The sequence below is a fragment of the Panthera leo genome, chromosome A2 (genome assembly GCF_018350215.1).
Source record: "Panthera leo isolate Ple1 chromosome A2, P.leo_Ple1_pat1.1, whole genome shotgun sequence".
NCBI classification, from domain to species: Eukaryota; Metazoa; Chordata; class Mammalia; order Carnivora; family Felidae; genus Panthera; species Panthera leo.
This window is the reverse complement of record NC_056680.1, coordinates 39,502,162-39,517,274: the sequence shown is the minus strand read 5'-3', so window position 1 is coordinate 39,517,274 and position 15,113 is coordinate 39,502,162. Positions and strand designations below refer to the sequence as shown.

General features: G+C 44.2%; 1 long non-coding RNA gene across 6 annotated transcripts in view; it reads right to left on the bottom strand.

Annotated features, from left to right (window-relative positions):
- Positions 1-2,499: 2,499 nt before the first annotated feature.
- LOC122214576 overlaps positions 2,500-15,113 on the bottom strand; it is a 37,131-nt gene continuing 24,517 nt past the window's right edge. For 3 of the 6 annotated variants that reach the window (XR_006199973.1, XR_006199969.1, XR_006199970.1), the window contains 3 exons: positions 4,719-4,951; positions 3,233-3,401; positions 2,500-2,957 (listed from right to left, as the gene is read on the bottom strand). This is a non-coding gene — a long non-coding RNA (uncharacterized LOC122214576). The remainder of the gene's footprint in view (positions 2,958-3,232; positions 3,402-4,718; positions 4,952-15,113) is intronic. The other 3 variants (XR_006199971.1, XR_006199974.1, XR_006199972.1) reach the window with 2 other exon arrangements.

Genomic DNA, 15,113 nt, shown 5'->3' with positions numbered 1-15,113 from the left:
TTCCCAGCCCCATGAGTTGGCCTTGGTGACACTGTCTCTGTGTCTCCCAGTGTTCCTTTCCTATCTCCCTTACTACCAACTTTGCCCCAGTGCTGGGCCTCGCAAAAGTTTCTTGGAGCCCGGTTTCAGTGGAAAGACTCAGGCCTGTTTCCTCATCTTTAAAATGAGGATATCACTGGTATTTGTTCATAGATTTCTTTTTTATTGCTTTTTTTAAATTCTCCTTTTTATTTTTGGGGGTGCCTGGGTGGCTCAGTCGATTAAGTGTCCAACTTCAGCTCAGGTCGTGACTTCACTGTGGGTGAGTTCAAGGCTCGCATCCGGCTCTCTGCTACCAGCACAGAGCCTGGATCTGGCTTCAGATTCTGTGTGTGTGTGTGTCTCTCTCTCTGCCCCTTCCCCACTCATGCTTTGTCTCTCTTCATGCCTCAAAAATAAATAAACATTAAAAAGAAATTCTTAATTTCCTTTTTATTTTTAAGTAATCTCTAAGCCCAACGTGAGGCTTGAACTCACAACTCTGCGATCAAGAGTCACATGCTCTACGGACTGAGCCAGCCAGGTGCCCCATCTCATGGATTTCTTGATAGGCTAACATGAGATAGCACTTGTAAAACTCTTAGCATAGCATCTGACACTTAGTAAGCATTCAGTAAATATTTGCCATTGATAATAATGACTACCCCCACAATGATGGATGGCCCCTGGTTCGGGAGAAACCTGGAACAAGTAACTTTATAATTGGGTTAATGTAATCCAGTTACTTGAGTACTAAGAGGTCTGAAATAACTGATGAGTAGCTGGGTTCAAGATCAAGGTCTTCTTTTTACCTGTCAGGGGGCCTTGGGCAGGTTAATCTTCTGAAGCCTCAGTGTCCTCATGCATAGAGTGGGAATCATAACCTCCTGCTGCCTCTGGGCCTTTCCACTGCCTTTCCCTCTGCCTGGATGTTCCTGCCAGAGCTCTTCATGGCTCACTTCCTCTTTTCATCGAGGTCCCTGCTCAAATGCCATCTCCCCAGAGAGCCTCCCTTGACACGGTCACAAATCCTAGATAGCACTGAGGACATAGTTCACTCTCAGTGAACACTGTTGAAAGAGAAAATCGTGTAAGGAAGTCTTTTCAAATTGTACAGAGATCTAGAGCCGTAAGTGTGGGCAGCTAGTTTCTGGGCCAACTGGAGAACAATGTGAAAGGTCTGCAGATTGAAATCAGCAAGTGGACATGTTCAGCTAAAATGTTCAGCTTTGCTGAGAGAGGCATCTTTTTAGAGCCATACCTTCTTCTGTTGGTTTGTGATGGGCTTTAAGGAGTCCTACCAGTGCCAGAGGGAGACAAAGCCAACCATGATGGAAGTGCTCTGGTCAGTTGCTTGGGGCGCTAGCCAGTTCGGTGTTGCGCTCCTCTCGGTCTGCACCTGAGGGCTTGGAGAGGCCTCCCTGTTCCTTCCCTCCTTGTAAAAGACTTACAGAAATTGTCCAGGTATGCCCTGTACTTACACCATCATGTGACTGTAAAACCCACCACCTCTCCCAGGGAGTTTGCTTTTATTTTTTTTTTTTATTTTATTTTTTTTTTTAAATTTTTTTTTTTAACATTTACTCATTTTTGAGACAGAGACAGACAGAGCATGAACGGGGGAAGGTCAGAGAGAGAGGGAGACACAGAATCCGAAACAGGTTCCAGGCTCTGAGCTGTCAGCACAGAGCCCGACGCGGGGCTCGAACTCACAGACCGCGAGATCATGACCTGAGCCGAAGTCGGACGTCCAACCGACTGAGCCACCCAGGCGCCCCGGGAGTTTGCTTTTAAAGCTAATCCCTGGGGTGTAATCTCACGACCCGTGGCCTTATCTATTGTTAACTGTCATTAATGAGTGACTATTTTAATCATCAGTCAATTATCCCAATAACTCTCCAAAGTTAAGTGTAAGCCCCAGACTTCACCAATGGGGAAACGGGGAAACGGAGGCTCTTCAGGCTTTGTAGCTTACCGGGGATGTGGCAAACTTGGCAATGACCTCGAAGCCGGGCTCCTTCCTGTGCCTGTAGTTCCTTCCTAAACCAAGGCTTAGAGGGGAGGGGGCTGAGAGCAAACACACAGTCCTCTGGCTGCTTTTGCTCCCAGTAGGGGGATATGTTTCTAAAGGGCTGCTGGCAAATAATTTCGAGGGTTTGGCTAGCCTGAAATAACCGATCTATTTAGAGGTTTGAAGACCAGGCGGCAGAGGCTAAATAAGGTAAAGTGTCTGTCAAGAGCGGAGGCCCAGGGAAGAGAATAGAATATTTAAAAACTCATGGTTCATGTCATGTTTTTCTTTACCCGAGGCTCTTTTGAAAGTGTGCTGCAAATAGAAATCATTGCTGTCCTCACCTTATAATACAGACATTGGGATACAAGGCCAGATAAAACACACACACTATAAATGTAAATCTAAATACAGATTTAAATTTAAATACAAATTTAAATATAAACATGCATGTGTAGTGTATACATATTTTGGTTTCTGTTCTACAACTAAACAAGTTTGGAGAAAGTACGTTGGTTATACATAATTTGGAGAAAATTGGAGAATTCTCAGCCAAAACTTCATGTTCAGATTGTAGGTATAAGGATGCAGAGGCTTCTCCCAGGGAAGGTTACATTTTTAGGAATAATAGTAGCTATCTCTTGCATAGCACATAGCATTGTGTCAGGAACTGGGCGAGTCCCCTCCCACATGTTTTACTCTTAATCATCGCAATCCTCTTTTCCATGTTTTCATTTTATTGATGTAGAGGTAGAAGTTCAGAGAGATAAAGCAACTCATCCAAGGTCACACAGCTCGTAAGCAGCACAGCCAGGTTCTGAACTAAGACTCCAGAGTGTAGAATCCATAAGGGGACAGAGGGCTTTGTTTGCCAGGTTGTTATCGGATGCCCAGAATGGGGCTCTTCCTTGCAAGTGCTCAATAAACCCTGAAATGAGAAATGAATGAATGAATGAATGAGTGAGTGAATGAATGGCTCTAACTCCTGTATTCTCAATAGCTCTGCTAAACTTCCTTCTCATTTTGCTGTGCACCTGCCAGCATCATGCTCTTGGTATCTGAGTAACACAGGCATTAGGAATGAGTGTTTTCTGCATCTAAGGTAGAATAAGTCAGACGTAGGTGTGTTCTTGCCTTCTTTTGTCAATTTTTGGTGGGAAGCAGAGGGCAGCGAAGGAACGGCGAGACTGTGTGTTTGCCTACCTGTATGAAGTGATCAGGGTGGAAAGTGTGGATAGAAGGGCAGGTCCGCTCTAGGTACGGCTGCCAGCAAGTTCTCACACGTGTTGCCATCGCTGCTCTTGTTGAGAAAACGGAGGGCTCTGGACCTCCAGTGTCAAGGGAGGGAAAGAGGAAGTGATGGGCAGTTCCACTGCAAGAAAGGAAAGCAGAAATTCAGTAAGAAACAGAAGTTCCCTGGCAGTGCCTTGTTTTAGTTCCGCAAACCTGAACTGAAAGTCAGAGGGGTGTCCTAAAAAATCTCACGACACTGAAAATCAGATCAGGGGCTAATCCCTGCTTTGTCATTGACTTGGCCGAGTCATCTTTTTTCCTTTGGACTTTAGTTTCCTTATCTCTAAAATAAACAATTTAGACCAAGACCCTTTCCTTCCGGGGGCAGCGGGGAGGGTGGGGTGGGGGGGGAGGTGGGAGGGGTGGTATTTTTGGTGACCATGTGATTGATGAGTAGCATTTATGTGTATGTTGTGGGGGGTGTGGAGCGGGGATGCTAAATGTATGCAGTGCTTAAGACCACACAATGAGAAACTGTCCCACTTAGAATCTGGAATGATAATTAAGAACCGCTTCATTGCTAAAATACTGTGATTCTATTCTAGCTACACTGATTTGAATCATCCAAGTCACATGATGAAGAGAAATGAGATTCTGTGTAAAAGAAATCAGAAGTAATGGATATACTACATTTCCAAACGTCTTCCAATGTACCTCTTGTGACTGTCAGTACCATTTGTTTACCTGTGGTGCGTCTCACTATTGTCCCAGGAAGCAGGAGGGAGCTGGGCCCAGACAAGAAATGTCCTAGGCAGTTGCTATCATAAAGGAAGGGTAAGCAAAAAGCCCTTTCTGGCGCTGCAAAAAAAGTCCCTCCTCTAGAAGGCTCTGATTGGCGTGGGCTCCAGGTCCGTGGTGTAGAAAGGGCTGAGAGAGGCAGCAGGGCCTTGAGCCTGAGAAGAGTTCCTTAGGGCCTGGGGCTTTCCCACCTGGAGGGGAGGAGGGGCTGAAGTGCTCAGAGAATACTGAGCCAGAGGTCTGGGGTTGATGAGGGGCTCACAACAGGACGCCAAGGCACAGACTTCAGCAGTGAGTCTTCTACAAGAAGTGGAACCAAATACTCCTCAGCAGATACTTGCCAAGGACTCATTTACATAGCACCCCACCCCCACCCCTCCCCCTGCAGAAGGCCAGTGAATTTCCACAGATGAGCACTTCCTTCTCCACTACCCAGAAGGAGTTAAGCTTTTCCACATATCCAGATGCCGTCCTGGTTGGTGTCGTTTTATTGAGATATCGCATAGATATACAGATCTAAGCATAGAGCTCGATGAATGTTTACCCCCGTACACACCTATGTACCCACCACCCAAATTAGGATACAGACCATGCCAGCACCCTAGAAAAGTATCTTGTGCTCCCTCCTCATCACTGACAAAGAGAATCACTTTTTCACCTGATTACCAAAGAGTAGCTTTTGAATTTCACGTAAGTAGAATCATACAATGTGTGCTGTTTGTTGTCTGGCTTTCTTTATTCAATATTCATCCATTGGAGATTCATCCATGCTGTTGTAGGTAGGAGTTCAATTTTTCTCCACTGCTGGCTGCTATTTCATTGTATGATTATGCCGCGATGTGTGTGTTCACTCTACTGTGGCAGGACATGTGGTTGTTTAGAGGTGCCGTCCTGAGAAAGAGTAAGAAGTATGGAATCCTCTTAAGATGAGAAAGGCAGTCTGTGTAGGGAATTTGAACCCCGAAAGAGACCATTTTAAGCCAGAAGTAGGGGGGTGACCTTCTCTTATCAAGTTTACATTTTTGTCCACCGTCTATAGAAATGGGGACTCCAGGGTTAAATGAGGTCAGGTAATGGAAGGTTTTTTTAATCACATTTGAAAACATTTTTTTTTAATGTTTATTTTTTTTTGAGAGAGAGAGAGAGAGAGAGAGAGAACGTGAGCGGGGGAGGGGCAGAGAGAGGGGAAAACACAGAATCCAGAGCAGGCTCCGGGCTCTGAGATGTCAGCACAGAGCCCAGTGCGGGGCTCGAACTCACGGGCAGCGGGATCATGACCTGAGCGGAAGTCAGACGCATAACCGATTGAGCCACCCAGGCGCCCCTAAATCGCATTTTTGTACATCTGAGTTGAGGTGTAAATTTTGGCCCTGCTACTCCGACTTTCTAATAAGAAAACATGGTGCACAGGGCTGGCTTTAGGCTTTTGGAGGCAGTAGACAAGTTGCCGCCTTACTATTGAACACTAACAACTTGGAAGAGATATATTTGAGAGGTGGTACGTTAAAAACAGGATGAGTTTTAGTGGAAAGTATTCAGAAGATGTGGAAAATCTGAGTGAACACCTCCACTGGGGGAGCAGAGCCAAGGTCACGGAGGGCTCTGACAGAATTTAAGTCAGCGGTACAACAGTTGTCAAAGAAAACACCAGCCTAATTCAGAAAGGTGCGCAATTAGTCACCCTGCAGTGGTCAAGGGCTGTTCTAGCTGTTCTGACTAATTTCAACCTGTTTCTCTCAAGAAAAATGGGAGGCACTTGGAGAGGTCTCAAATGAAATAATCTCAGTGATTTAAGAAATGAAAAATGGGTCCAGGGCGAAAAAGTTAATGGAGTTAGGGTTGTTTTTGCTTTCACAGAGACTTTGCTGACCTTAGAATGAGTATTTCAGCCCAGGAAGGAAAGTGTTGGCATCCTTTTGCAGTAAACTAGGTGTAGCTCTCCCTGAGTGCCTTTATACACACGACTGGACGGTAAGAAGAGGACACAGGTGAGAGGTGGGTGTCCTCCCCTCTGCGGTATGCAGGAGGCGTCCACACACACTTCGGCTCTTGCTTTCTTCCGCCACATGGTAAGATCGTCCTTTCCTGCCCACTTGAAGTTAAGCACAGCCATGGGGCTTCCTCTGGCCAACAACATGTTTAAAGCAGAAGTTTCATGAGCCAGCGTGATTTCTCTCCAAGGACTTGTTTCCCCTCTGCCATGGTTCCAGCGAGGAGCTGCTTCAGCAGCCTGGGCTCCAGAGGGAGCAAGACCCCGAGCCCACCCTCGATGGACCTCTTTGCGGATAAGAAATAACCTGCTCTCCTTCAAGTCACTGAGATCACCTGTTATCACAGCATAAGCTGGCCTATCCTCAGTGATTAAGTTGCTTACCAGAGTCTCCAAAAATGGTCACTTGTGCTCTTATGACTGTGGCCTCTTACACCTGACTGTAAGCCAAGGGCCTCGGATCAAATGGCAGCCCATCGGTTCTTTCCCAGGACTCAGAATGCCAAGAGATAATAGAGACGATTGGCAGTCCGTAGTAGAAGCTGCAGCTAGGCAGATATGAAGGGTACTCCGCACTGCAGGGCCATGTTGGGCCAAGCACAAGGCAAATGGAGGACAGCTGCCCAGCAAGAGTGGCAAGTGGAGGGACTGAGGCGAGAGAAGGAAACCGAGAAATGCGGTACAGCCCCCAAGTAGTCCCAGTTTTGACTTTCCAGTTCATCCCTAAAGGGCTGGTAGTGCTTTGTTTCCTGTTTTTAGTTTCTGTAAGATCCCTGGAGACTCACACTAACTCCCAAACACACCCCCCTTTGCCCGCTTGAACGAGTCCAGGGTGCTTCTGTGCTTTCCAACAACCTTAATGAGAACGAAGTAGAAACAGCAGAAGGAAGTGAATGGCACTTGCCAACACCCGGCCAACACTCACTGTGCGCCAGGCACTGCCGTAGGCACGTCAGGCGCGTCAGCTCGTCTCGTTCTCAGAGCAATATTATGAGGCACGTGCTGTCAGCATTCTCTTTTTTACAGATAAGGAGACTGAGGCGTGGAGAGGTTGAGCACCTTTCCCATGCCATATCACTACTAAGTGGTGTCCAGTTGTAGATTTCAGACCTTAAACCGCTACACTCTAATGAGCTTCTAAATAGACTTTTTGTTTATTTAATTAATTAATTTATGTTTCTTTATTTTTGATTGTTGATTTTTTTAAAGTTTATTTATTTTGAGAGAGAGAGAGAGAGATCATGAGCAGAGGAGGGGCAGAGAGAGAGAGGGAGAGAGAGAATCCCAGGCAGACTCACACGGTCAGCAGGGAGCCCGATGCAGGGCTGGAACTCAGGGAGCGTGAGATCATGACCCGAGCTGGAACCAAGAACCGGCTGCTTAACCCACTGAGCCATCCAGGTGCCCCTTACTTATTTGTTTTTAAATAGGCTCTACACCCAACGTGGGGCTTGAACTCAAGACCCCATGATCAAGAGTTGCATGCCCTTGGGAATGAGCCATCCAGATGCCCCATTTTTTAAAATTAGACTTAAAAAGTTTTTTTTGAACTTCTAAATGTCACTGGTGGTGTTTTGTTATGTAAGACGTTTTTGAAATTGTGCTTTAGCATGTTTAAAGTTAGAATTATTGTTATTTGTTTTTAGGTGTAACAAGGATATTTCTAAATGTAGTATTATCTTTAGAAATGCACGCTACAATATTTATGGATTTGTCATGTCTGGGATTTGCCTCAGGTAATGAGGGAGATGAGGGAGTGGGTGGGTGGCAGTGTAGATAATCCATGGTTGGACATAAGTTTGTCATTGTCAAAGCTGGGTGGTGGATACATGGGGGTTATTATGTTATTCTCTTAGCTTGTTTATGTGTCTGAAATGTTCCATAATACAATGTAAAAAACAAACAAACAAACAAACAAAAAACTCAACAGCAATATGAGAAGGCCTGGAAAAGACTGGAACTGGTATGAAATTTAAACGCCACTTTTTATCTTATCTATGCTATTTTCATTCTGGAGCAGGGATTCTCCAACTGTGACCAGTGGTACAAGTGTTTTTGTACAGCTTATAAGCTATAAATGGTTTTTCATAATTAAAAAAGTGCCCACTGCATGAAATTCAAAGTTTAATGTTGGTAAATAAAGTTTTATTGTTACCTTAGCCCCACCCACGGTTTATATCTTGTCTGTGGCAGATTTCACACTACAAAGGCAGAACTGAGTCCTGTGACAGAGACCACGAAACCTAAAATGGGCCACAAAACACAAAATATTTACTGTATGGCCCTTTATAGAAAATGTTTGCTGGCCCCTATTTTATTTTGTTTTTCAACTTTTTATTTATTTTTTGATTTTTTTTTAATGTTTATTTATTTTTGAAAGACAGAAAGACAGAGTGTGGGGGGGGGCGGGTGGGGCAGAGAGAGAGAGAGACACAGAATAGGAAGCAGGCTCCAGGCTCTGAGCTGTCAGCACAGAGCCAGACACGGGGCTTGAACTGGTGAACCACAAGATCATGGCCTGAGCTGAAGTCGGACACTTAACAGACTGAGCCACCCAAGTGTCCCTGCTAGCCCCTATTTCAGAAGGGGATTTATTCATGCATAAGTTTGTTTTTGAAAACCAATAAAAAGAAAACCAGTATTTTCTTTTTTCATTAGGAAAGTAAAACAAGACCATTGTAGACAATATGGAACATACCAGAGTATGAAAAAATGAAAGTCATCAACTGAGGGTACACTTGGCTGGCTCAGTCTGAAGGACATATGCCTCTTGAGAGCAGGGTCATGAGTTTGAGCTCCACATTGGGTATAGAGATGACTTAAATAAAAAAAAAAATAATTAATTAAATTAAATTAAATTAAATTAAATTAAATTAAAATTATAGAAAAGAAAATCAGGGGCAGCCGGTTGGCTCAGTGAGTTAAGTGTCTGACTCTTGATTTTGGCTCAGGTCATGATCTCATGGTTCATGGGTTGGAGCCCCATGTTGACAGCAGAGGCCTGCTTGGGATTCTCTCTCTCCCTCTTTCTCTACCCCTCCCCTGCTTGTACCCTCTCTTCCTCTCTCAAGATAAATAAATAAACTTTAAAAATATATATTTAAAGAAAGAAGAAAATCATCCCCTGGGTACCCATTTCTAAAATCTTCCCTTGTAGCTTTTATTGACCAACTACTGACAAAATGAAAATCGCTCCAGTTTCAGGAAAAAGTAAGGATTGTCTTTCTGGTGCCTCTATGGACAACGGCTGCAAGCAAACATTTGCTGGGACGGGGAGGCACCTGAAAGGCTTTGAGAGAGGCCACCTGGGATCTTGTTGGATTTAAATTGTACGTTAAGGGGCGCCTGGGTGGCTCAGTCGGTTGAGCGTCTGGCTTTGGCTCAGGTCATGATCTCACGGTCTGTGAGTTCATGCCCCTCGTCGGGCTCTGTGCTGACAGCTCAGAGCTGGAGCCTGCTTCGGATTCTGTGTCCCCCTGTCTCTCTGCTCCTCCCCTGCTTGCACTCTGTCTCTCTCTGTCTCAGAAATAAATAAACATTAAAAAATAAAAATAGGGGTGCCCAGGTGGCTCAGTCGGTTGAGCTTCCGACTTCGGCTCAGGTTGTGATCTCATGGTCTGTGAGTTCAAGCCCCTCATCGGGCTCTGTGCTGATAGCTCGGAGCCTGCAGCCTGCTTCAGATTCTGTGTCTCCCTCTCTCTCTGCCCCTCCCCTGCTCATGCTCTGTCTCTCTCTGTCTCAAAAATAAATAAAAACATTAAAAAAAATTAAAAAAAATAAAAATAAAAATAAAAAAATAAACTGTATGGTTAACTTTCCATAGCATCTTAAAACTCATGTATAGTAAATCCTATTGGGAGGGCATTGTAGGGAACGTTCAACACAGAAGTGAGAACCGATATTCAAGGTGTGAATCCAGTTAACAAATTCCTGTGGGGGAAAAATACCAATATTTTATTTTAGTTGTTTTTAAAAGTTTTTATTTTTAAGTAATCTTTATATCCAACATGGGGCTTGAACCCACAAATCTGAGATCAAGAGTTTCACGTGCCACTAACTGAGCCAGCCAGGCACCCCAAAAATAACAACCTTTAAAGCTGACTTAACTCATGTTCTAGCAGCACACTAGCCAAAGGGTAGAAGCCACCCAAATGTCCATCAACAGATGACTGGATAACAAAATATGGCATGTATGTAACCATGCAATGGAATACCAACTCAGCTTTAAAAACGAAGGAAATTCTGGCACATGCTGCGATGTGGATGAAACTTGAGGACATCATGCTAAGTGAAACACAAGCCAGGGAGCACCTGGCTGGCTCAGTTGGTTAAGTCTCCTCCGACTCTTGATTTTGTCTCAGGTCATGATCTCGCTGTTCGTGAGTTCGAGCCCCTCATTGGGCTCTGCACTGATAGTGTGGATCCTGTTTGGGATTCTCTCTCTCCCCCTCTCTCTCTGCCCCCCATTCAAAATAAATAAATAAACTTAAAAAAAAAAATAAGCCATTCAAAAAAGGGCAAATGTGGTGTGATTCCATTTACATGAGGTCCCTCCAATAGTCAGATTCAAAGAGTGAAAGTAGAACGATGTTTCTAGGACCTGGGGGGAGGAGGCAACAGGAGTTACTGTTTATGGGGACAGGGTTTCAGTGTGCGAAGGTGAAAAAGCACCGGAGATGGACAGTGGTGATGGTTGCACAACAGTGTGAATGTACTTAATGCCACTGAACTGTAAGCTTAGAAATGGTTTAAGTGGTAACTTTCATGCTGTGTGTGTTTTACTACAATTTTTTTTAAGAATGACTTAAATTTCAAGTAGTTGAAAAGTGGTAATAAAAAGCAAAGAAGCTAAACTTTAAGCAGCAAAGAGTTCAATTAACTGAGAACAGTCTTAAGGCTGCAAGATTAATATAATGCTTAAAGGTGGTTACTAATGAGGAGATGATGTGAAGTTTCTGGGCTGGCAATGCGAGTTTGCTTTCTGTGTGAAGGTCCGGGAATAGGTCTGCCTGGGAAATCAGAAACTTGATTCTTCCAGTTCAGTGGTTTTATAATAATGCCAAGAGAATGGTCTAAAGGAAAAGTCAGAGCTGTCATTAGTGGTATTAACAGTGATCTGACTTTTCACTATTTGCATGCTGCACTTACAAATCTGATTTCAGTAAAATTTGCTTGGTTTCTAATAACCCACCAGGACTGTGGCCATCGCCCACATCATTTAAGGACTGAGTGTTGGCTCCAGCTGCTGGGCAGTTCTCAGCTCCCCCAAGCCACCAGCGTGTGCATAGACTCCCCTGACTGTCTGGTCAGGTTAGCTAAGCAGGCACGCCGTAAAGACCAGGGTCTGGTTTTCCATGGGAAAGCCTGGGGAAGTGGGATGGGCTTCTCTCATCCATGACATCACAAATGCCAAGTTATACCCCAGTCAGAAATGGTGATGAAGAACATCCACTGACCTGATGTGAAGCTGTGTAACCAGATGCCAATGATGGTTTGACCAAAAGTGACTCCTGACTAGACCTGCCTCCAACTAGTGCAACCTGGGACAGTTAGACATGTTGCGTAAGGCCAGCGTCCATTCCATGTCAGCCGTTTGGTCATTCTGATTGGTTAATGCCCAGCCTGGCCAGTAGATAAATATTTTTATAAAGCCGCTCAGCCAAATCACTGTTTGCCAACAGCCTTCAGTATCTGAATGATACCACCCTAGGGTTAAAATTTCTGAGAATTTGCTTTTAAAAAGTAGAGTGGAAAACAGTGTGGAGGTTCCTCAAAAAATTAAAAATAGACCTACCTATGACCCAGCAATAGCACTGCTAGGAATTGACCCAAGGGATACAGGAGTGCAGATGCATAGGGGCACTTGTACCCCAATGTTTATAGCAGCACTTTCAACAATAGCCAAATTATGGAAAGAGCCTAAATGTCCATCCACTGATGAATGGATAAAGAAGTGGTGGTTTACATATACAATGGAATACTACATGGCAATGAGAAAGAATGAAATATGGCCTTTTGTAGCAACGTGGATGGAACTGGAGAGTGTGATGCTAAGTGAAATAAGTCATACAGAGAAAGACAGATACCATATGTTTTCACTCTTCTGTGGATCCTGAGAAACTTAGCAGAAGACCATGGGGGAGGGGAGGGGAAAAAAAAGGTAAAGGAGGGAGGGAGCCAAAGCATAAGAGACTCTTAAAAACTGAGAATAAACTGAGGGTTGATGGGGGGTGGGAGGGAGGGGAGGGTGGGTGATGGGCATTGAGGAGGGCACCTGTTGGGATGAGCACTGTGTGTTGTATGGAAACCAATTTGACAATAAATTTCATATTAAAAAAAAAGTAGAGTGGCCATTTAACCAACTCCTTATTCCCTCACACTTGGGGCTTTTGAATGTGTTTTCATTGGATTTTGTCTAAACTATCAAAAGACTGAGATCACTAGACGTGGATAACCAGAGCCACAAAAAATAGTAAAAACGACAGTAAATCTGTTTATTGGCCATTTTACATGTTTTCTTTCTTTCTTTCTTTCTTCTTTCTTTCTTTCTTCTTTCTTTCTTTCTTTCTTTTTCTTTCGTTTTTTTTTCAATTCTTTTAGTGTTTATTTTTGAGAGCTAGAGAGGCAGGGTGTGAATGGCGGAGGGGCAGAGTGGGAGAGAGAGAATCCCAGGCAGGCTCCACACTGTCAGCACAGAGCCCAATGTGGGGCTTGAGCCCACAAACCGTGAGATCATGACCTGAGCTGAAAACCAAGAGTCAGACCCTTAACTGACTGAGCCACCCAGGGTGCCCCTTACATAGGTTATTGCTAATTGTCACATGAAGAGTTAGGTCTATTTCTTATCTTACTAATGAGGGAAGCCGAGGCTAAGAGAAGCAAAGTGACTTGAAAAAAGGTCATTCATCTAATAAGCGGCAAACCCCACATTCAAATATAAGACTACGGTATTTTGTCTCACTTTTGGGAAATCCACGTATAATGCTTCACTGACTTGGTGGACCTCTGTGGTTTTGCCACTCAACACATCCATTCCAGTCACCTTTCTGCTGCTAACAGTCCACTGATATTCCTCTGAGGTACTATCTTCTCCCCAGCTGTCATTCCAGGTATATGGGGGGGTGCGGTCATGTGACTCGAACCTGGCCAATCAGTGCATGATATTTCTCTGGCTACAGTGACTAACTCTTTCATCCATTCAACAAATATTTATTGAGAGGAGTTGGGACATTTATTGAGAGGAGTTGGGACATAAAGTAGGAATCAAGATAGGTGAGAATGCTGCTGTGGGGAAGCTTATTTTCTAGTAGGGGCAGGCAGAGAATCAACTATAGCAAATCCTCAGCCTAATTTCAATTGGTAATAAATATTTAAAAAAAAACAAAGAACAGGGTTATGGAGTATAAGAGTAACAAGCAATAAGGATATCCAGACTCTTTTTAAGAAGGTGGTCAGAGTCAGGGAGAGGTGATGGCACTTGTGTTGGGTCCCATTTCTACCTGACTTGAACTTGGAAGGGCATGGGACCCCTCAGACTGCTGGTAGCCAGCCATCTTGCCCATCCTTGGAGTCTGAGAATGAAGTCAATGTGGGGGAAGGATGGAGAAGAGGGGAGAGAGAGAGAGAGAGAGAGAAATAGGGTCCTAAGGATCTCTTAAAGCCTCTGAATCATGCTGTAAGTGAAGTGAGACCGGGTTTCTAAACTTGTATGCCAGGGGAGCCTACAGATGGTTTTTTTTTTTTTTTTTCTTTAATAAGATTCCTTCATTTTATGTTTTATGTGTCTCATACCAGAAAGAATCTCACGTTGTACCACTGAATGTTCAGACTAATCACTGCCTGGCATATGAGCCCCCTTCACCCCTGGCAGATGTGAGTAAATTTTGGATAGATAAGCAGATGGCTAAAGAGGTAAGTAGCTCACAGGCTGATTGATCTAGAAAAGATACAAGTTACTGATTGCCCATGCATGGAGAAATGGATCAGAAAGATACACCCTCAACTCTTCACATAGTTAACACTCTAGATGAGCGGTGGGGGGGTTTCACTTTTTAATTATTAACTTCTAGAATGTTTGCATTGAAAAGCAAGAATGAATCACTTCTAATATTAAAAAAAAAAAAAAAAACCTGCAGATCTAGAAGGGTGTGGACTGAGAAGCCTGTGGAACCGTAATGAATCGGGCCCCCAACACCATGCCCATAGCATGTAAAATGAGGTGTTGTCGGGCTGTTACTCCACGTAGCTACCAAGAGAGGCTATTCTTGGGGGCTACTTTGGAAAGAAGGGGCCACCGTGCTCTCTTTCCTACAGAGCCTCCAACATTTTTCTTGTCCGTAGGGGCAGCCAAAAGACGATAATGTCTGTATGGCTCATAGAATAAAGACATAAGGCCATATGAAGCCAAAAGATTTTCCTGGGCACTTTTTTGGCCCCAGACCCTGCCCAGTTCTCCTAAGAGCTGAAGGGATCCATTTCTTTACATGGGAACCCATTCACTGAGCAATAGGCCGTGATTACAGGACAGGGGCTCTTTCTACTGGAAATGCATGATTCCTCAGGGCATCTGACTGGCTCAGTCAGCAGGGCCTATGACTCTTGATCTCAGGGTTGTGAGTTTGACCCCCATGTTGGGCAAAGAGTTAACTTAAAAAGAAATGCATGAGTCTTAAGTGTTTCTCTTTCATACCTAAGGAATTATATCTATTTCAAAGTTCAGAATCTTGACAGGCATTATTATAGCTGCTTTTTAATTTTAAAATATTTATAGAACTGGGGCGCCTGGGTGGCTCAGTCAGTTAAGCGTCCGACATCGGCTTAGGTCATGATCTCGCAGTTTGTCAGTTCGAGCCCCGTGTAGGGCTGTGTGCAGACAGCTCAGAGCCTGGAGCCTGCTTCAGATTCTGTGTCTCCTTCTTTCTCTGCCCCTCCCCTGCTCACATTCTGTCTTTCTGTCTCTCTCAAAAATAAATAAATATAACAAAAATTTTTTTAATATCCATAGAACTTATGGGGCACCTGACTGGCTCAGTCAGTGGAGTGTGTGACTCAGGGTTCTGAGTT